The sequence below is a fragment of the Streptopelia decaocto genome (genome assembly GCF_964273445.1).
Source record: "Streptopelia decaocto genome assembly, chromosome: 22".
In the NCBI taxonomy this organism is placed as follows: domain Eukaryota; kingdom Metazoa; phylum Chordata; class Aves; order Columbiformes; family Columbidae; genus Streptopelia; species Streptopelia decaocto.
The window spans coordinates 1,851,712-1,874,470 of NC_138677.1; positions in this window are offsets into that span (position 1 = coordinate 1,851,712).

The following is a 22,759-nucleotide window of genomic DNA, read 5'->3' on the forward strand; positions in this document are numbered from 1 at the left end:
TCTCCACATCCCTTGTCTCATTCTGCCTGAGCACTGCAGTTCCAGCTCTGGGAACTGTCAGCAGGTTCCTAGCTGCCTGTGTTAGGCATGCACTTCCCCTGAGCAGCCTGGCCTGGAGTTCTGCAACAGGCAGCAGTTTTACAATGGGGTATGTGTGCCTGCAAGGATGTCCGGAGTTCTTACGATGGAGAACCTTTTTCAGAAGTCGAGATGTGACTTGGTTGCACCAGTTGCCAGCTCCAAATGCTGGAAAACCTGGTCACGGCCCTGAGGAGCCTGGGGCTGAGAATTGGAGGCGCCTTCATTCCCTTAGTCTGGCTGAGCAAGTGCTCTAATAACTAGGCCATGAGAGTAGAAAGGTTCCCTGGGGCAGAGGTGTGGGATCCCAGGCAGCCCGCAGAGTGTTTTGCTCTGCACCTTGGGCTGAGGTTTGGAGGTGGCTTAGAGCTGGCAGAAGGAGAAGACTACAGCAGCTGACAAGCTTCAGCTCCCTTTTCCTGGGATCATCCTGAGCATCTTGTTGTGTGAGGAGTGTGCGACAGTCCTGGTTTCCCAACAGCCTTGGTGGGATTGGCAGAGACTGGCGACACACGGGCTTCTGATGGGGTGGAGCAGGACGGTGGTTCAGTCGATTGTCAGTGCTGGAGAGCAGAGAGTTAATCCTGACACTTCAGGAAATCCAGGAGCTCTGCTTTTGTGGGAGGAGAGGCTGCAGATGGTGCATGGCAAGGCATGGGTGACAGCTTGTGAATATGAAAGGGAGAACAAGATGCTACACATCTCTTTTGCAGATAACACTAATCCTCCTATGTACTTTTTCTATAAGCATGACTAGATAGACAGACTGAGCTGTCAGGAAACAGACCACATCTGCACTTAGTAACTCCACATCTTTTAACTATATAGAGAAAATACTGGCATCCTGTCGGGGGATAGACAAGATCCCTGCAAGACCTATCAGGAAGGCCAAGAGAACACAAGGAGAGCTTCAGTGCTGCAGTAGTGCAGGCTTGTAGCTGGAAGCCACAAAGGGAGGTGGGCAAGCAGTAGCCCACCTCTCCCCTCAGCTGAGGGAGAGAGACGTGGTGGCTGGAGATGTGTTGTGGGCAGAAGTGCACTGGGGAGAGATGGCAGGGAGGAGCACAGGGCATGTGAGGAGAAACCTGTGACACATCCACAATAACAAACACCACCACACTTGCCAGAGGGCCCTCTTGAAGCAAGAGCCACAAGCCCGGAAGTGGTCACAGGTGCTGCTGGATGCAGAACCAGCTCCCAGTGCCACCACCCCCATCAGTGTGGCTGGGGAGCTGGACTCATCACTTGAGCAGTAATTGAGCTCCCCATCATCTACAGATGTTGCTCAGAAGGCTGAGGAGGCCATGTGTGCAGGCATGCAGAGAGCCAGGGCCTGAGTGCTGCTGGCTCTGCAGGAGTCACAAACACGTTCCTCAGATGCAAGGGACAGTGTCTTGAAAGGAGCCTGCTGCCCATGTCTCACCCTCCCCTTACTCCCGGAATGCTGACTGTTCCTCTTGTAACTGCAAGATGTCCTCAGAGTGACACCTTTAAATGTGGCAAACGTGGAAATTGTCTGGAGGGAGAAGGACAACACAGAGTCCCAGGTTAGAATGCAGAAGAACTTTACTGAGTTGAAAGAGGGAAAGCACATCCCCTGAGTGGGGGTCACGATGCAGGGGAAACCAAGAGTAGCTGGGGCCTTGCCGTTTAGCCAGGATGGACTTAGCACTGGGCATCTGTCTGTCTGACTGCTCCCAAGATCGAATGGGGCAGCAGATCCTTCCACGGATGAGGTTTAACAGGTACTCACAGCCCAGGGGAGAAGAACAAGTGACAGAGAAGAGAGACAGACAAGAGAGTGAGAAAAAGGCAAGTTAGACAAGGCCTATGTTTTCAGAGAGTCCAGGCACACCTCTTCATGCCTGCCTTGGCAGGTAAAGCTGAGAATGCTGAGTCCCTCTGAACGCAACAGCCAGGATCTCCATGTTCAGTCCGTTACCATCTTCTGGGTTCCTGAGAATCGTTCAGGGTGGACACCTGTGGCAGTTTTAGCAAGGCAGGCACCTCGTGCCACAGTAGCGGTTGCTGAAGCAGGAGAGGTCACAGCACCCAGAGTTGATGGGCACTCCATTACAGCTGAGGATTCTGCCAGCAGCAGCAGAGGTGGAGGAACCCACAATGGTGTTCTGTGAGAAGGAGCTGAGGATGGGGCCAGGCAGGGTCACCACCACGGGGGAGGGCTCAATGACAACAGTGGAGCTCGGGCACTGCCTGCAACAGGGCTCATTGCAGCTGTTGGCCAGCGGGGTTGGGCCGCAGGGCTGGCAGGGCGGGCAGGGGTTGCAGCAGGGCAGGCAGGGGTTGCAGCAGGGCAGGCAGGGGTTGCAGCAGGACATGTCTTGTGGCTGGAGCTGCACCTGGGAGAGGCAAGCATTGGGGTGTGTGAGGAGCAGCCTGCCTGCAGCCCTAGGTACCTACCAGGTATGCAAGTAACAGAAGCAGGAAGATCCATATACCTCCTTTCCTGTTTCCCCAAGCACTGTGCAAAGGGAGAACCAGGTCCAGAAAAGCTCCTACCTAACCCATAGCTCACAAATCCACACAGCCCAGACTCAGCCCCTCTCCACACCAGGCCTTCTCCCTCCTCCCATCCCAGGAGTGGCAGCCCCAAGCCCCAGTACAAGACAGAGCTTCCAACTCACTTGCTTCCAAAGGAGAAGAAGGGGATCAAAGGTGTTGAGGGAGTGCAGAGCTGCGATGGCTTTTATACTGGTCCTGCACTGCCCCAGGCCCAGAAGAAGCCTTTGAGGAATTCATAATTTTCTGAGAAGCTCATCCCAAGTGCAAAACATCTCAGCTAATGATAGGTTGTGTTTTAGTTTCCTGAACAGCTGTCTTTTCATTTCCTTGTTTGGCCATATTCTCTGCCCCTTGAGGGCTATTTTTCAGAGCTGGAGTGGGAGACTCAAGGATTTGTACGAAATAAGTACATCAATGCATGTGGAAGATGAGTTCCAAGTGCCTGGAGGCTCACATGCAGACTGGGGACATAGGGTTGGATCATTCATATAGTCTTGTTTGCAGCCCCATTGGCGGGAAGGGCCCTGTTGCTCCCAGCCCTGTCATACTCATTTGGATGTGGAAGGGAAGGGAAGGGAAGGGAAGGGAAGGGAAGGGAAGGGAAGGGAAGGGAAGGGAAGGGAAGGGAAGGGAAGGGAAGGGAAGGGAAGGGAAGGGAAGGGAAGGGAAGGGAAGGGAAGGGGAAGGAATGCAGGGTGTAGATCTCTTTGGTTTGGCATCCTTCATTTTTTGACAGAATGGTCATGTGAAACATCTAGGTGTGGATTTCCTCTGTCAAAACAAGTAATTGGCAGGAAGTATTTGTGATTGTCTTTAACACAGTATAGTTGACGTCTCTGGTTGATGAATGCCTGGACTGGAGGTGCAAAGTGATGCAACTCAAATCATGTTTCCTTGGACACTGTTGGTGGTGGTATGGCTCTGTGGACACGTCAGGTTACAGTCAGTGGGACTACTTGGTTAGCAATTTGCATCTCAGTACAAAGGACTGATCATAGGAGAAGACACCTGTGATGAAGCTTTCCAGCTCTTCTATATAGACAGAACCCTGGTTGAAGTCACTGGCATTTGCTCTTAGTTTTCCATGTCCACTGGTTTGACTGAAAACAATGTCATTTTCTTCATGCATTTAGAATATTCTATTTTTTGCAGTTATCACAGTCATTGTTTGACTTAAGTTTGAGAACAGGAGATACCACTCCAGGACAGAGTTAATATTTTAAATTGTTCTGGTCTGAGAGCTAAAGACGGTCAGAGAGCTTAGCCCACAGATGTGAGCTGACTAGTAACGTGGGCACAGATGCAGCATACCTTGACCGACGTCCAGACTGGTCAATAAGAGCATTCCATCCCCTTAGCCTCATGCTTCCTATTTAAGGAGAGTCAGGATCTTCTGATTTCTCTTTATTCTCACACTCTCTCTTTGTTCAGAGCCGGGACAGAGACCTGTTCAGGGGGAGTTTTGTTCGGAACTTTCTTTAGTCCAGACTTATCGCATTTTGCCATTTTGCAGAGGCCTCTGGGCCTTTCTGCCTTCTTCCTCTTTCTCTCTCTGGGATGAGCTGCTCAGGACCAGGGTGCTGCTTCCTGGGACTGGCTGCTCGGTGCGGATGGACTTTAAGAGGAATTGCCTTGAGTATATTTTATTTTATATTTTACTTCTATTGTATATATCTATTTGCTAGTAGTGTATCAGAGTTTTGGTGTTCCATTAAACTGTGTTTATCTCAATCCAAGTTTGTTTCTTCCCTTTCAATTTTCTCCCCTATTTGTGGGGTGGAGAGGGGGCGTGAGCGAGCAGCTCTCTTAGTTATTTTCTAGCTTGGGTTAAACCATGACACCATGGCAACCCCTTTACTGCTAGGGACAACAACTTGGTAGTTATGATGTGAAAAAGCACAGAGAAGCCAAGAAGGGAAGGAGCTATTCCCTTGGGGGACGGCCACTAACAGCCAGGGCTTTTTGCTTATTTGGTGCAGAGAACTGTTTTTGTGTGAGACCCTGTTGACTGTCTTTCTACCGTTCAAGTGTACTGCCTTCTCTTCCTCCATATAAAACAGTATCAGTGTCATGAGACGTGGCTTCAGCCCAGTGACATTCTCTCAAGTAAGAAGGACAGACTTACCATGTGGGCAGAAAGACCCGAGGAGAAGGAAGTCCAGCTGAATGTCTGGACATCTGCTGGGTGGAGAAGACGAGAGAAGAATCGGGACTGATGTCATCATGCAGGAGAAAAGCAGCACTGCTCAGCACGGTGCTCTGAGGCAGATGCTGTCCTACTCTGGCAGTGCAGTGGGTGGTCAGAGAAGTCGACCAAGGCACCTCTTGCCCTGCTGGAGATGATTGTGAGGGTTGTTTCCTTCTCCACATCCCTTGTCTCATTCTGCCTGAGCACTGCAGTTCCAGTTCTGGGAACTGTCAGCAGGTTCCTAGCTGCCTGTGGTAGGCATGCACTTCCCCTGAGCAGCCTGGCCTGGAGTTCTGCAACAGGCAGCAGTTTTACAATGGGGTATGTGTGCCTGCAAGGATGTCCGGAGTTCTTACGATGGAGAACATTTTTCAAAAGTCAAGATGTGACTTGGTTGCACCAGTTGCCAGCTCCAAATGCTGGAAAACCTGGTCATGGCCCTGAGGAGCCTGGGGCTGAGAATTGGAGGCGCCTTCATTCCCTTAGTCTGGCTGAGCAAGTGCTCTAATAACTAGGCCATGAGAGTAGAAAGGCTCCCTGGGGCAGAGGTGTGGGATCCCAGGCAACCCTCATAGTGTTTTGCTCTGCACCTTGGGCTGAGGTTTGGAGGTGGCTTAGAGCTGGCAGAAGAGAATAACACAGGAGGCGAGAAGCTTCAGCTCCCCCTTCCTGGGAACTCCCTGGACACCTCGTTGAGCAAAGAGTGTGAGACGGTCCTGGTTTCCCAACAGCCTTGGTGGGATTGGCAGAGTCTGCTGACGAAGAGGTGTCAGATGCGGTGGAGTGAGGCATTGTGTCTATGGGATTCTCAGCACTGGAGTGGGAAGAGCGTAGTGCTGAAACTCCAGCAAATCTTAAACTGTCATTTGAGACAGAGGACGCTGCAGATGGTGCATGGCAAAGGATGGGAGATGCATTGAGAAATAATAGGTGTGAAAGGGAATTAAGACACTACACATCCCTTTTGTAGATAACACAAATACTCTAACGTATGCTTTGTACACTCATGCTTAGGGAGACAGAGAGAGAGCTGCCAGGAAACAAATATATCCAGGTTCCAGTATAGGTTGGGAAATTACATATTAGAGAGCAGTGTAGGGGAAAGGGACCTGAGGGTCCTGGTGGACAACAGGATGACCATGAGCCCTTGTGGCCAGGAAGGCCAATGGCATCCTGGGGTGTATTAGAAGGGGGGTGCTCAGTAGATCGAGAGAGGTCCTCCTTCCCCTCTACTCCGCCCTGGTGAGACCACTGGAATATTGTGTCCAGTTCTGGGCCCCTCAGTTCAAGAAGGACAGGGAACTGCTGGAGTGGGTCCAGCGTAGGGCAATGAAGATGATTAAGGGAGTGGAGTACCTCCCTTATGAAGAAAGGCTGAGGGAGCTGGGTCTCTTTAGTTTGGAGAAGAGGAGACTAAGGGGGGACCTTATTAATGTTTATAAATATATAAAGGGTGAGTGCCATGAGGATGGAGCCAGGCTCTTCTCGGTGGCAAACAATGATAGGACAAGGGGTAATGGGATCAAACTGGAACACAAGAGGTTCCACTTAAACTTGAGAAAAAACTTCTTCTCAATAAGGGTGACAGAACACTGGAACAGGCTGCCCAGGGAGGTTGTGGAGTCTTCTTCTCTGGAGACATTCAAAACCCACCTGGACATGTTCCTGTGCGACCTCACCTGGGCGTTCCTGCTCCATGGGGGGATTGGACTAGATGATCTTTTGAGGTCCCTTCCAATCCCAAACATACTGTGATACTGTGATACTGTGATACCGTGATACTGTGATACTGTGATACTGTGATACTGTGATCATCTGCACTTAGTAACTCCATGTCTTTTAGCTGTATGGAGAAAATGCTGGCAGCCTGACTGGGGATAGACAAGATTCCTGCAAGACCTATGAGGAAGGCTAAGGGAACGCAAGGTGAGCTGCCATGCTGCAGTAGTGCAGGCTTGTAGCTGGAAGCCATAAAGGGAGGTGGGCAAGGTATAGCCCACCTCTCTCCTCAGCTGAGGGAGAGAGACGTGGTGGCTGGAGATGTCTTATGGGCAGAGATTGTCTTGTGAGGAGAGATGGCAGGGGGACACATAGATGCATGAGAGCAGCAACCTGTCACACATCTACCACCATCAACACACCACTTGCCACAAGGCACTCCTGAAGCAAGAGCTACCTGCTAGGGAGAGCTCCCTGGTGCTGCTGGAGGCAGAACCAGCTCCCAGTGCCACCACTCCCATTAGTGTTGGTGCGAAGCTGGACTCATCACTTGAACATTAGTTGGGCTTCCCATCATCTCTAGGTTGTGTTTGAAGGTTGAAATAGAATTTTTCATGCAGGAATACAGAGAACCAGGCCCTGAGTGCTGCTGATTCTGAAGGAGTCAGAGTCATATTCTCAGCTGCAAAGAACGGTGTATTGAAAGGAGCCCACTCCCCATGTCTCGCCCTCCCCTTGCTCCCAGAATGCTGACAGCTCTCCTTGTAATTGCAAGATCTCCCCAGAATGACACCTTTCACTCTGGCATACAGGGAGAGCATCCGGACAGAGAAGGACAACAGAGAGGCTCAGGCTGGGATGCAGCAGAACTTTAATGAGCATAAAAGGGGAAGGAGGTCCCATGAGTGAGGGACACAGTGCAGGGAGCACCAGGAGTACCTGGAGGTCTTTGCTCCTTGCTCTGTGTAGACTTCGTACTGTGCATCTGCCCGCCTGCCCCTGAGAAGCAAAGTGGCAGCAGATCTATCCTCAGATGAGGCTTAGCAGGTGCTCACAGTCCAGGAGAGCAAAAGACAAGGGGGAAGAGAGAGAAATAAGAGAGGGAGAAAAAGGCAAGTTAGACAAGGGCCATGTTTTCAGAGAACTCAGGCACGCCTCTTCCTGCCTTCCTTTGCAGGTGGAGCTGAGGATGTTCAGTCCATCTGAACACAATGGCCAGGATCTCCATGTTCGGTCCGTTACCATCTTCTGGGTTCCTGGGGGTCCTTCCATGGGGCTGTCAACAGCAGCTTTAGCAAGGCAGGCACCTTGTGCCACAGTAGCGGTTGCTGAAGCAGGAGAGGTCACAGCACCCAGAGTTGATGGGCACTCCATTACAGCTGAGGATGCTGCCAACAGCAGCAGAGGTGGAGGATCCCACAATGGTGTTCTGTGGGAAGGAGGTGAGGATGGGGCCGGGCAGGGTCACCACCACGGGGGAGGACTCAATGACGACGGTGGAGCTCGGGCACTGCCTGCAACAGGGCTCATTGCAGCTGTTGGCCAGTGGAGTTGGGCCGCAGGGCTGGCAGGGCAGGCAGGGGTTGCAGCAGGACATGTCTTGTGGTTGGTGGTGCACCTGGGAGAGAGGGAATGGAGAAACATTCGGGTGACTGAGGAGCAACCCGTCTGCCAGCCACGATAGACCAATGCATGGGCTAGATGGGAAACTGAGGGCACTACACAGATACCGATGTTCCTCCTTCACTGTCCCTTCAAGCACCGGTCAAAAAGAGCAATGCCCAGAAAAGTTGTCTCCTAGCAAGGAGCCCAAGAGACCCCACAACTCAGACTCAGCCCGTCTCCTTCCCTGTCTCCCCAAGCACCATGCAAAGAGAACCAGGCCCAGAAAGCCTCCTCCCTAACCCATAGCTCACAAATCCACACAGCCCAGACTCAGCCCTTCTCCACACCAGACCTTCTCCCTACTCCCATTCCAGGAGTGGCAGCCCCAAGCCCCAGTACAAGACAGAGCTTCCAACTCACTTGCTTCCAAAGGAGAAGAAGGAGACAGAACCAGATGAGGGAGTGAAGAGCTGCAGTGGTTTTTATACTCATCTGGCATTGCCCCAGGCCCAGAGGAATCCTCTGTGGAACTCATAATTTTTTGAGAAGCTCATCCCAAGTGCAAAACATCTCACCTAATGATACGGGCTGTGTTTTAGTTTCTGAACAGCTGTCTTTTCATTTCCTTGTTTGACCATATTCTCTGCCCCTTGAGGGCTCCTTTTCAAAGGTGGAGTGGGCCACCCAAGGATTCCTAGGAAATAAGCACATCAATGCATGCGGAAGATGAGTTCCAAGTGCCTGAAGGCTCACGTGCAGTCTGGGGACATTGGGCTGGGGCTCTCATGTAGTCTTGTTTGCAACCCCATTTGGCAGGAACAACCCTGCTTCTCCCAGCTCTGTTATCCTCGCCTGGATGCCAAAGGGCTCCCAAGTGGGACAATGTGCCCTGTCCCCTTTTTTCTACCCTCCGAGGTCTCTCTGATGTTCTCTGACCATTGCCTCTGCAAGCCAAGTGGTCAGTGCTGATGCTTTTGACTCTCTTCCTTGTCCTACTGCTCTGGAGAGGCCCTCGTGTTCCCCTGATGGGCCTCCTCCACTCTCCGGGCTCTCTAGCAGTCCCCTACCAATGCCAACACCATTAGTGTTTCTGGGGCCTTGTCCTGCCAGAGGACATGCCACCCCTGCCCTCTCATTGGGCTTCCCATTGTGTCCTTTGGCAACTTCACAGTTGCTCATGTGTAAGCAGGGGTGCTTGCTTCCCTGCCCTTGTCTGCATATTGTAGCAGTGTGTAGGGAAATTTCACCTAGGCAGGAGGAAAAGCCCTAATTTTAGCAGTGGCAAAACCCAGGAGACATTGTCCAGGCAGCTTCGGGATTATCCATTCTTGGAGATATTCAGGACCACACGGGTTTTTGTCCAGATCAACCTGCTCTCTTTGATCCCACTCTGAGCAGAAATGTTTGACCTTAATGACTCCAGAGGCACCTTCCAACCTAAACAATTCTGGGATTTTGGGTGTGGGTAATAAGTCACCATGTTCTAGATTCCACTGGATTACCTATCTGTGGAGAGGACAGGCTTCTTTGGCAGTAGTGTGTCCCAGTTCTTCCTGCTCACAGTCATGTCTTACGGCAAATCTATGGCCATGTGTCAGCCCCAGGGGTCCCCGGTGTCATGCAAGGGAAGGTCTGTGCCATTGCACTGGCAGGTCTGAGGCCTGGGGCTACTCTCCCCTTGTTGGCACCAGTGGTACTCGCCCTCTGTTTGCCCAACTACAGCACCAATACCATTGACTGCTTGATCTGTGAGGTATGTCCCTTGCTGGCCTGTGCTGAGGGCTGCTGGACTGGTGTGCTCCTTGTCTCTAATGGAAGCACCAATTGCCTGGTGTTCTTCCAAGCCTTGCTGGGCTCCTGTGGGGTCATTCGGCTCTCCACCAGGGCAGTGGATGTGATAATACAGACACAAGTGACTTGCCTCTTAACTGTGGTAGTTCTTTTCCTAGGACCATGCATGGTCCATGATCTTCACCCACCTTCCTACCACCCTTTCCCAGGAAACAGAAGTGTTGTATTCAACAGTGCTGGTGCTGCCTCTCCTCAAGACGCTGATCTAGAGCCCCCTGCCCCGCGCCCCCCCCCAAAAAAAAAGAAAAACATGGTGAAGGAAGTGGTAGGAATCAGAGTGTTCTTTGCCAGGATGCACCAATTGTTGGAAGTACTGAGAGCACCCACTTGTGGCAAGTTTCTCTCTGAGCAGGAGAGCTGGGATGGAGGAGGAGAGGTTGCACTGAGCATGGAGAAGGATCCATAGACTGGGTGGGAAACAAGTAGAGGAGAAAGAGGAGGAAAAGGGAAGAAAAAGGAAGGGAAGGGAAGGGAAGGGAAGGGAAGGGAAGGGAAGGGAAGGGAAGGGAAGGGAAGGGAAGGGAAGGGAAGGGAAGGGAAGGGAAGGGAAGGGAAGGGAAGGGAAGGGAAGGGAAGGGAAGGGAAGGGAAGGGAAGGGAAGAAACAAGGTAAAGGGAAGTAAGGAAAAGCAAGGCAATGCAGAGTGTAGATGTCTTTGGATTGGCATCTTTCTTGAGAGATGTAAGGTAATACAGGCTAAGGTGAAGTGAGGCAATGCAGGGCAATGCACAGTATAGGTCTCTTTAAACTTTTGTCTTTCATGGATTTTCTTGACATAGTCCTTGAGCAGGAAGGTTGAACCCAGCTATCTCCAGACATGCTTTCCAACCACAAAGTTTCTGTTTAATGTGTTTTCCACCACTGACAATGCTGGTCCTGGCTGTTCTCAACATACTGTTCTACAGCCCAAAAAAGCAGCAGTTAAAGGGATTACACACTTGAGGAAGAGTTGGGTTTTCCCAGAATGAGCAAGAATAAAGTCAGGATTCCACACACTGCCTGTAGATTTTCTCCTGAGCTTGGCCACCACCACAGTAAAAGAGGTTGTTTTCATGACCAAGTGGAATTTCCTAACACACTGCTCCAATAAGCAAACAAGGGCAAGGCCCCAGACACACTGATGGTGTTGGCATTGGTAGTGGACCTTCAGAGAGAGACCAGAAAGCGGAGGAGGCCAATCAGGGGGAGTATGAGGGCCTGCCCAGACCAGTATGATGAAAAGAGAATCAAAAGCAGCAGTGCTGACTATACACCTTGCAGAGGCAGTCTCCAGTGAGCATCAGAGAGACCTTGGAGGGTGGGAGAAAGGGGACAGAGCACACTGTCCCGCTCGGGAACCCTTTGGCATTCAGTTGACAATGACAGGGTTGGGTTCAACAGGGTCCTTCCTGTCAATGGGGCTGCAAGCAAGACTACATGAGACCCCCAGCCCTATGTCGCCAGCCTGCACGTGAGCCTTCAGGCACTTGGGACTCATCTTCCACAGGCACTGATGTGCTCCTGTCCCAGGAATCCTTGGTCTCCCACTCCAGCTTTGAAAAGGAGCCCTCAAGGGGCAGAGGGTATGGCCAAACAAGGAAATGAAAGGACAGCTGTTTAGGAAACCAAAACACATCCTGTATCATTAACTGAGATGTTTTGCATTTGGGATGAGCTTTTCAGAAAATTATGAGTTCCACAGAGGATTCCTCTGGGCCTGGGGCAATGCCAGACCAGAATAAAAGCCACTGCAGCTCTTCACTCCCTCATCTGGTTCTGTCTCCATCTTCTCCTTCAGAAGCAAGTGAGTTGGAAGCTCTGTCTTGTTCTGGGGCTTGGGGCTTCCATTTCTGGAGGGGCGCAGGGAGAAGGCCTGGTGTGAAGATGGGCTGAGTCTGGGCTGTGGGGTCACCTGGGCTCTTGACTAAGAGAGAACTTTTCTATTCCTGGCTTTCTTTGCATGGGGCTTGGGCAGAAAGGGGAAGAGGTGCATAGACCTTGCTGTAGTGTCCTCACCTCACCATCTAACCCGTGCCTTAGACCAGTTGTGGTGAGTTGGCAGGTTGCTCTTCATGTACCTGAATGTTTCTCCATTCACTCTCTTCCAGGTGCACCACCAACCACAAGACATGTCCTGCTGCAACCCCTGCCTGCCCTGCCAGCCCTGTGGCCCAACTCCACTGGCCAACAGCTGCAATGAGCCCTGTTGCAGGCAGTGCCCAAGCTCCACCGTTGTCATTGAGTCCTCCCCTGTGGTGGTGACCCTGCCTGGCCCCATCCTCAGCTCCTTCTCACAGAACACCATTGTGGGTTCCTCCACCTCTGCTGAAGCTGGCAGAATCCTCAGCTGTAATGGAGTGCCCATCAACTCTGGGTGCTGTGACCTCTCCTGCTTCAGCAACCGCTACTGTGGCACAAGGTGTCTGCCTTGCTAAATCTGCTGGTGACAGCCCCATGGAAGGACCCCCAGGAACCCAGAAGATGGTAATGGACTGAGCAAGGAGATCCTGGCCATTGTGTTCAGAGGGACTGAGCATTCTCGCCTCCACCTACAATGGAAGCCAGGAAGAGGCATGTCTTGGCTCTCTGAAATCATGGCCCTCTTCTAAGTTGCTTGTTTGTCACTCTCTTGTGTCTCTCTTTCCTCTCTCTCTTATCTTCTGTTTCTCTGGGCTGTGAGCACCTGCTAAGTCTCATCTGAAGAAGGGCCTGCTGTCCCTTCCCTTCTCAGGGACAGGCAGGCAGATGCCCTGTGCAATGTCCACCTTGGGCAAGGGGCAAGGCCCAAGCTACTCTTGGTGTACCCTGCATCGTGGCCCCCACTCAGGGTATGTCCTTTCCTTTTTCCACTCATTAAAGTTCTGCTGCATTCCAGCCTGAGCCTCTGTGTTGTCCTTCTCAGTCGGATGCCAGACTCTGCCAGAGTCAGAGGTTTTGCTCTGGGGAGATCTTGCGGGTATAAAGGAAAGCTGTCACCATTATGGGAGGAAGAAGAGGGTGAGACACATACAGTTGGCTCCTTTCAAGACACTGCTCCCTGCAGCTGAGGAACATGTCCCTGGCTTCTGCAGAACCAGCAATCCTCAGGGCCTGCCTCTCTGGATGCCTGCATGCAAATTGCTACCTCAGCAGTTGAGATTTTTTGCAGATGGTGTAGAGCCCAACTACTGTTTGAGTGAGGAGTTCATCTCCCCATTTGCAATGGTGGGTGGTAGTGGCACTGGGAGCTGGTTCTGCATCCAGAAACACTTGTGAACCTTCTCTGGTGGGTTGGCCATTTCTTCAGGGTGCTTTTCTGCCTGGGCCTGAGGCTCACACACCCCTGAATGTCAGGGTCCTTTCAAGGTGAAACCTGAGATGGAGGATACAGCTGACCATATCTGCAGCTGTGGAAAACACTTTTTTCCCAGTGGATTTTGGGGTCTTTACTAAGTTCAGCAAGGAAATGCATATGTTCACTCCATCCTGGACCTCATAGCAGAAGGAAAGTCTACAGTGATGTCACTTACTGTGGTAGAAAGGTCTTTCTTCTGGGCAGCTGCTCATACATTCCTGATGGTATGTTGCTTGGTTGAGCTCCCCACTCACACCTTGGAGCCTGGTCCCACTGGAAAAAAACAGGGAAGGTGAATCCTCAGAAGGAAGTAGAGGAAAATCATTCCAAATATCACAGGTCTTGCATGCAGTATGATGAACAGTACCTCAGACACAATCAGAAAGCCACAGAGTTCTTCAAGGAATGACAGTTTGACTTGTAGTGTTACCTAAACTGTTTAGAATCAGGTAATTAATGGGAAACACCATAGACAACATTAGATACTACTTCTCTGAATTTGAACTTGCTAATTCAGATTAATCTCTCTGATTCCATCAATAATTCAATACACACAAACCAAACCCACCGCTTCGTAGTGCTGTCACTGTAGATGGTCTGCCAGTGACCATATGAGCTGTTCTTTACAATCCTTTGTCATCCCAAAAGATCAGCTCACTGGCAATAGGTGCAGGAATGTGGTCATTTGGACCATCACTTCACACTTTCTAGATTATTGGTGCCAGGCTGATAGCAGTGGGAAACAGAGATCCCCACAGCAAGTTGTGCTAGCCACGGTCCCATGAACCTCTGGATCCCCACAGATAACACAGCAGGTTCAAACCAGTTTACAGCTATCTTAGCTCATTTCTACTATTCAGTTTCACTGAGGCTCTGTTAAGGTGACTTGGCTTCCCTATTATTGACAACATTTACATATTTTTTGCTCTAAAACTTGAAAAAAATGATTCAACTTTCTCCCTCAGCTCAAGGTTGTAATTAAACCATTGGTACCCTTTAATTATCCACGATCACCTGAGTGCAAAGCAGGAATTTCAGAAGGCACCACTGGGCTCAAAATAGGGGTTCAAGCACACACAGTCCCTCAGACCAGAGAAGGTTCCCCTTATGCTCCTCCATCCATGGTCTGGGAGAGAGCCATAGAATCATAGAATGTCCTGAGTTGGAAGGGACCCACAAGGATCATCAAGTCCAACTCCTGTCCCTGCATATGACAACCACAAAATTCACACCATGTGAGCCATCATCCCTCTTCATCACTGCAGGTACTGGATACCTTATTACCATGCCCAGAAACTCAGACTTCACCTTCTTCCAACCAAGACTTGCAACACCAGTTCCTGGTGAGTCACCAGTGCCCATGCAGTTCCAGCTGCTCGCCTTGCCCATATTCCCCAGGATTCCCCACTCTCTCCTGGACACACAGGTGGTCACCTGCCTCAAGCACTGGTCCTGCCACAGGGACACACCAGTGCAGGACACTCCTGCTGTTTGCTGAAACTCTTGACTGCTCTTTTCTTCAGTTATAGGCAGACTGTCAGAGGGGTTTTCAAATACACTGGGAAACCTAGAGATCTGTGTGCAGGTGCTGGGCAACCTGTTGGGATCATAGAGAATCGATGGGATGGTTTGTTTGCCTACAATGTTGCACCAGGTGCTAGAGGCCAGGAAGAGAAGGAGGTGGAGTTGTCCTTCCTATGAGTGAGCTGGAGTGCACAGAACTTTTCCTGGGGATGGATGAGGAATCAACCGAGTGTTTATGGGTAGGGATTAAAGAGTAGACCAGCACTGGTGACATTGTAGTGTGTGTCTGCTATAGGCCACCTGAACATCAAGAGCAAATGGATGAGGGCTTCTACAGACAGTCAGAAGTAACGTCGCATTCACAAGCCCTGGGCCTCGTGTGACTGAACTACTCCATTATGTACTAAAGGAACAATACAACAGGACACAAGCCATCCAGGAGGTTCTTGGAGGGCACCAATGACAACTTCCTGACCCAAGTGATAGACCAGTCAATGGTGAGAGGTGCTTTTCTGTATCTCACACTCACTAATATGGAGGGACTTGTTAGGGATGTGAAAGTCAAAATTAGCCTTGGATGCAGTGACCTTGAAATGGTGGCATGCAGGATCCTGCAAGGAGGGAGCAAGGCAAAAAGAAAGAAGTAAGCTCTGGACTTCAGGAGAGTCAATTTCATCATTTCAGACATCTCCTCAGAAAAGTCACGTGAAATAAGTCCCTGGAGGGAAGAGGGTGACAGAAAAGCTGGTTAATATTAAAGGATCACCTCATCCAAGGTCAAAGGCACTCCATCCCAAGTACATTAGTGGCAAAAGAAAGACCAGGGAAAATGTGGGCCCACTGCTGAATGGGGCGGAAGCCCTGGTGACACAGGACATGAATGTCTTCTTTACATTAGTCTTTACTTACAAGACTGACTTTCAGGAATACCAGGTCCCACAGACAAGGGGAAAAGTCTGTGGAAGACATATCAGGTTAGACAATAACTAGAGAAACTGGACATACATAAGTCTGTGGGCCCTGATGGGACACACCTGAGTACTGAAGAAGCTTTTGATGTCATTGTGAGGTCACTCTCAATAGTCTTTGAATGATCATAGTGACTGGGAGAGGTACTTGAGGACTGGAGGAAAGTAAGGGGAATCGTGGAATCGGGGGCGGGGTGGTGGGGGGAGGGGAGAGGAGTAGGGCAGGGGCATCTCTCCAGAATCCTCATTGAAGGAAAGGGCTATCCTTGGCATGTTCTCGCAGTGGAGTCCTCACCTGATTAGCTAGAAATGGCTGTTCTTCTACATATGCCTGCTCGGACATTGGGGATTTCATTAGTTTTGCCTCACTGGATTTTCACACCTTCCCCTGGGGTTCCCAGTTTTCTGGAGATAGTGCTGTTTTTTTCTGGGAATAGAGGTCCTCACTATTTCTGCCATTTGCCCCTTTACAGTGATGTCTATAAATACTGTTCTGCACCATCCCATGGAGAATGTCTGTGTCCTGTTCTGGTAAGACAACGAACAACAGCAAGGAAGAAATCTCCAGCAGGGTCTTTAGGATTGCCACAAACCCAGAGGTGACAAGGTCATCTTATTCCATAAGTTAAAGATGAGGGGTTGGCAGAAGAAGGATGGGGGATACGTCCCACACAACAGGGACCATGTGGGGTACACATCAGTTTGCTACCCTGAGTGATGTGGATTGCACAGCCCTGTGCCCTTGAGCAGGAAGGGAATGTGAAGGGATGGGTTGATGGGGAATTGGGGAATCACCACACTTCTAGGACCACATCCAGGATGATCACATGCACCAGCCACTATAGTGATAAGTTCTGATCATTTCAGTTCATTCTAAATTTGAGTTTTCTCCACAAAAGCTCCAAAAAATCATAACCATAATCTTTCTCCCATCTCCCCATAGTAAGGTTGGGGGCATTAAGGCTTCAGTATCTCCTAGATATCTGCACCCTACAAAAGTTCTGCACCTCTTCATCATTCAAAGAGTGTCCCTGAACATGAGAAAAGTCCCAAGGCTGATGGAGCCTTGGCCAGCCAAGGAACTTCTCCCATTAGAGACCACTCTGGAGCTGGTTGCAGCCTGTCCTCCCACAGTCTCCTGAGATGGACAGGAAGGGGAATGTGCCAAACCAAGGAGTGGGATAAGAGCTGTGAGAAAAGAGGGAGTGTGTGTGTGAATTTGAAGGGGAGAAGTTGTCCACACACCCTGGCTGTCAGACAGACATTAAGTTCCAAAAAACAAGGGACACATCTGAGGGAACTTCCCCAGCACCTCCTCATGCTACAACCGCTGTGAGACACAGCAACTCGTCTGTGATTGGCAGTGCCACAACTCTCAGAAACAGTGAATACCTTGTGAGGAAGGACTGTGGAAATAGTGGGGGTTGAGAGTGAGCAGGGGAATTTTGGAGGTGTGTTGCGAAGCCTTGAAGTGGCAAGAATGAATGCTTTGGAGTAATTCAGCATGAACAGGAGGGACAAATTGTCACCTAGTCCTTGTCAGTCTGGTTCTACTGAAGTCAGAGTGATAACTTTAGGTCCTTTCTTATTGGAAATGACAAAGAGATGTTATATGGTCTTTGATGAACAGATCATAATTGCTCCTGAGGGAAGCTCACCTAAGAAGGTCTCTGTCTCATCAGAGTTTGGCTTCTGTCTGCATGGACATCAGCAGCTCTCACCCAGAATTTCCTACTCTTTCCAAAAGCAAACTCTGAATTGCCTACCCTGTGATTCATGTCACAGCTAAAATGCAGCATGAGCATTCATTATAATCTTTTACCAATGAGACTTGGGCATAGTTTTCCTTACGAGGAGGTAGCTAAGTAGACATTTCTGCAATGATGCATCTAGGAATCTCAGCCCATAGGGTGCAGCAAAACTCTCTCAAACCTGTTCCAGACAGATCTTGTGACTGCAGTGTACTGTTGTAAGGCACTAGGGCTACTGTTTGTTATGATGCTGGTAAGAGAAGCACTTAGAGTCCACAAGGTGTTGGTTAAAATACAATTTACTGGACCTATCATGAGAAAGAAAAACCTGATTGACAATCTTAGATCTTTTCAGATGATGGGTACCTCAAGTTGTATAACATCAAACAGATGTCCAGTCGAGGCATGGCATAGAAAGCTGTGGGGTTTGCTTTACTGTTATTGGTGCTATTTTTGTCCCTGGAGCTCTTTTAGAATTTTCTTGGAAGAAAACAATTCTAGTCACATTTTCTACTCTCTAGTATTTAATGTCTTCATTAGTGACCTGGACAATGAGATAGAGTGCACGAACAGTAGCTTTGTAGATGACACGAAACCGGGAAGGGCAGTACTATTGTGCTACCATTCAGAGGGATCTTGACAAGCCGGAGAAACTAACAGACAGATGTCATGCAGTCAAACAAAGGAAAATGCAAAATCCTGCATTTGCATCAGGAGAGGAATAATCCTGTTCACTGGTACAGGCTTGGGTTGACAATCTGAGAAGCAATTAGGAGAAAAGGACTTGAGGGTCCTGGTGGTGGACACCAAATTGGACATGAGCCAGCAATGCAGTCTCATAATGAAGAATGCCAATAACATCCCAAGCTTCATTAGGAAGAGCATCGCCACCAGATCAAGGTAGGTGAGTCTCTTAGCAGAGAAAACCCACGTGCAGTAATATCTAACTGCAATATGAATTTCTGTATTTTTGGCTCAATACAATTATATTCCTTGGGTATCATTTCAGTGGAGTATGTAACAATGCATAATAGTATGGATTTATTTTGTTGTACCTTCCATTTTACCACCTCACATAATTGGTCTATCTTCACCCAACTTTTTATTAATACATTACTTTAACAACAGAATCCAGACTCCCAGCTGCTTTCATGACAAATAAATTCCCTAGTTAGGCATCCTAAATAACACAAGAACCAGAAGCTCCATTTCCAGTGCAATCTAAGCAAGTCCTCCAAAGTAAACACACAACCTCGCAGTTTGTTGGGGTCTTTTTGGAGTGGGGTGGATGTTCATTTGGCAAGAACGGTGTATCCTTCATTGCCGTTGGTAAATTCTCCAGCTATTAAGTTTCCTATTGAAATTACATGCTTTGTATGTAGCCCTCACTCACACACACTGTGGGGTACTTCAGCTCCATCTAAAGGCCTTCTGCTATACCTGGACAGACTTCAGAGATTTTGAACAAACCATCCCTATACTTTTTCATGGAGAATGCTATAGACTGACTTTCTTCATTTTTACTAACAAGGAAGTCTCATCAGAAGGAAGAAATTTGTAAGATATTTTACTCTTGGTTATATATCTTCTGTGCTTTCATGTGCAGGGGATGAAAAGGGATATTTTTAGTAGGACAGAATAAAAAAGAATATATCAATCTAAAGATTTTTTTTTTTCCTGTAGAGCAATGGAATTTAATGATATCTGACAGCTGTAAGACCAAAAATGTACTGGGGTTACATTGCAGACTTGATGATCTCTAGGGTGAAGGAGAACTGAAAGGCTCAACTTTAAAAATAAATGCAAATTCTCCACATCAGATGATATGAAAATAAATCTGTAAAAATATCAGATGTCTGCGGTTTTACAGTCAGTGAGTCAAGAGTAAGATCTGAATGGGGAAAATTAATGCTCTATATTCTACTAGTTTGCTTGTTTCTGTTGTCAACAGCTAAAAGATGAAGACAAAAATTTCTAAAAAAATGACAAAAAATATAATAACTTTCTAGGCGCAATTTCCCCTTCCCTTTCAGGAAGAAAAAGACACTGATTCAGCCCACAGTGAAAGAGTTCATCCTTCTGGGATGTTTCTCGATCCCACAGACCAATGTTCCTCCCTGTGGTGTTCCTGTACCTCTGCCTTTGCACCTTCATTGCAGCTTCTTCACAGCGGTGTCTATTGCCCATGACAAATACCTCCACACATCCACGCATTTCCTCAACAATATCTCTTTTACCAGCATCTGTGATACCTCAGTCACAGTGCTCAACACTCTGGCTGACATCTTCTCTGTGAATAAGGCTATTACTTTTGAAGGTGTCATGTCTTAGATAATTTCCTTCACAGAGAGAGATCTGATCATCACAACTGTTGTCCCAAAAACAGGGTTCTTGTAAGAGTTGGTCTGAAGATTTGCCTGACCATCACCATCAGGAACTGAGAGAACTAAGGCCCTGACAGAAAGAACACATGGACAATGACTTGGAGAGAGGCCTGAGGAGAAACATTGTGCTGCACTGGTTTCTTCAATACATGGGGGGCTGCTGCTTACAATGGCTGCTGTATGGACTTCACCTACTGCTTCGGCCAAACCAGCCCCCGCCTCCTGAAAGTGATTGTTATGAGGGTCTCTTCGACCCAGGGACAATAGCTGCCATCCAGAAGATGTGTTCTCACCTGCAGCCTCAGTCACACCTGTCCCCCACCTGCTCCCCCAAACAATGGCCAATGAAAAAGAGCATGCCCAGAAGCTCACCAAGGGTCCTGAGGTCACCCAATGGACCAGAGAAAGACCCCTGAATGCTGGACACATATGTGCTGGAAAAGAAAGCATGGATCTTTTGAGCCTGTGCAGTTTAAGCCTGGGTTGCGAAATCAAGGTGGAGACTGGCCTCAAACAATGGGAGCAAGGGGGGTGAAGAAGCATAAGAGATGACTCCTGAATAGACACTGTCAAGATCTTCCCACCAGAGGATCCTGAACCATGACAGAGGACCGGCAGGACTCCATGGGACCAGAGGGACGCTTCTGGAACTCGACTGGTGACAAACGCAACCTCATTTCTTTACTTTTACTTTTCCCCATCTCTACAGGACCGGAGACCAGAGGGAGGCCTCTGAAGCTCAACTGGTAGTAAACACATCCTCATTTCCACTTTATTTTCCTTTTCTTTCCCTGTTTCTTTTCCCTTTTCCTTTTTCTTACTCTATCACATACTGTTTTACGGGCAAATTAATAAAGTAACACTGTTTGATTGAATCATAACCCCTTGTCTTTTTGCTTGCCTTAATTTTGTGCTCTGAGATCAAGGTAAACAAACATCACAAGTCCATCACTGAGTGGACCGTGACAGTTCTTTACCCAGTGTGCATACAAATTAGCAAAATTTGGCACACAGAGATGAGATATCATTTGTTACAGAGTTGCGCAAGTCTGGATGCTGGAATAAAGCCAGCATGCCAGCGAGAAAAGTAAAAAGCATTACATACAAAATATTATCACTGTGTTCACACCCCAAAGAGTTAATTGGTTATACATTTACATATTGCATTAAATAATCCTTTTAATGTATAATGAGCAACATTCAGCTAAAGGACACTTTATCCAACACTTTTGAGATGTGTGTTAAATCAAGACTCAACTAATTGTGCGGGTTTCAAATTGTCTAAAGCTGCAAGGTCAGTAATGTCTGTAATTCTTGATTAGGTGTTTTGCAAGTCACTCTTTGTTATATGAGCAGACTGACCTAAACCTGAAAGGATTTACCTATCTTTAGGTTAGCAGTTGCAGACAAGATTTGTTCTTTATGTGATGACAACACAACCACCTGTGATTGCTACTGAGCTATCTGCAACCCTATGCACAGTTTGACTACCATGAGCTGGAGGGTGTGCCTACAAATGACTGGACCATGTCCTAGGGCCCTAGGGAAATAAAAGCTTTATGCAAAATTTTCTGCTAAGGACCTGAAGAGGGACTGTGTATTAGGCAATACACTCCAGATGTTCCCCATTGATGCTGGGAAGTGCTCCCAGAGTCCCTCACCAATACCAGGAAAGGCACACCAGGTCTTTTCTGTCTGGAAGTAAGACAAACTGTGGTGATCAGGCACAGTTCTGCTCAACAGATCTTCTGAACAGTCTTGATCACATCATCTGCTTTGCCTTATATCCCCATTTTCTGCTTCTTCTACTTGGTTCTTCCTCTTTATCACCATTTTCCCCTCCCAAATAAACAGACCATCGTGTTTACTCTCACCAGTTTTGCAGACCTTATTTGTCTTTACTCTCACCAGTTTTGTAGACCTTATTGAGGAATGAATGGGGGGCCAAATTACAAGAATGACTGCAGTTAGATAGGCGGCTAAGACAAATTGAGTTACTATCTCTCTGGATCATCCAGCCTCTTTATGTCTGTCTGGGGAGCTATGAGAGCAAATCCAGTCCCTCTCCTCTCACTAAACTGCTGTAAGTACCTTTCTGTGCTGTTTTGATTCTATTTTCACTTTCTTAACTATCTGAGCCAGAGGCAAAATAAGTTATTGGAGGGAGGGCTTGGTGTTAAAGACACGCCTTCTATGCTTCAACAACAGAAATAAATTTTTCCAGATAGATAAAGTGGTATTAACTTCAACTAATGTGAGCTGTCCACAAAAGAGAAGGAGAGAGATGGTGCTCTCTATTCATTACTGTAGTCACAGAAATAACTGACTTCTGTGAGAAGACACCAGAAGCTGTCCTCATGCCATACTGAGCCAGTTCCAGGTGGATCCAAGGTGGACCCACCACTGGCCAGAGACGAGCCAATTAGCAACATTGGCTCTCTGTGATAACATATTTAAGAAGAAGTAAAAACCATTGTCCAGCAATGTTCAATCCTGCTCCCTCCAGGGATATCCTAGGATAAGAAAAGACACGTGTTCTATGGGAAGCTTGCATAACACACCTTCTGTCCTGATTCTCAGCTGTGGCACCCTCTATCTCACTCGAAGGCAAAATACCAGAGAAAAGGAGCCCAGCACTAAGCTACAGGCTGCCCAAAACCTTTCCAAGGGGAAGCTGCTCCTTGGGGTAGCACAGCTTCCAGACTGGGCTCTGTGCGCAAGGTGCATGTGTACACTATGATGTTTTACAGAATGGTGACCTCTCCAACTAAGGGGTAGAAAGAGCTGTCATAAACACACCTTGTGTCCAACAGAGGGGTGAGACTTCTGAGGCAAGAGGAACATGCATTGACCCA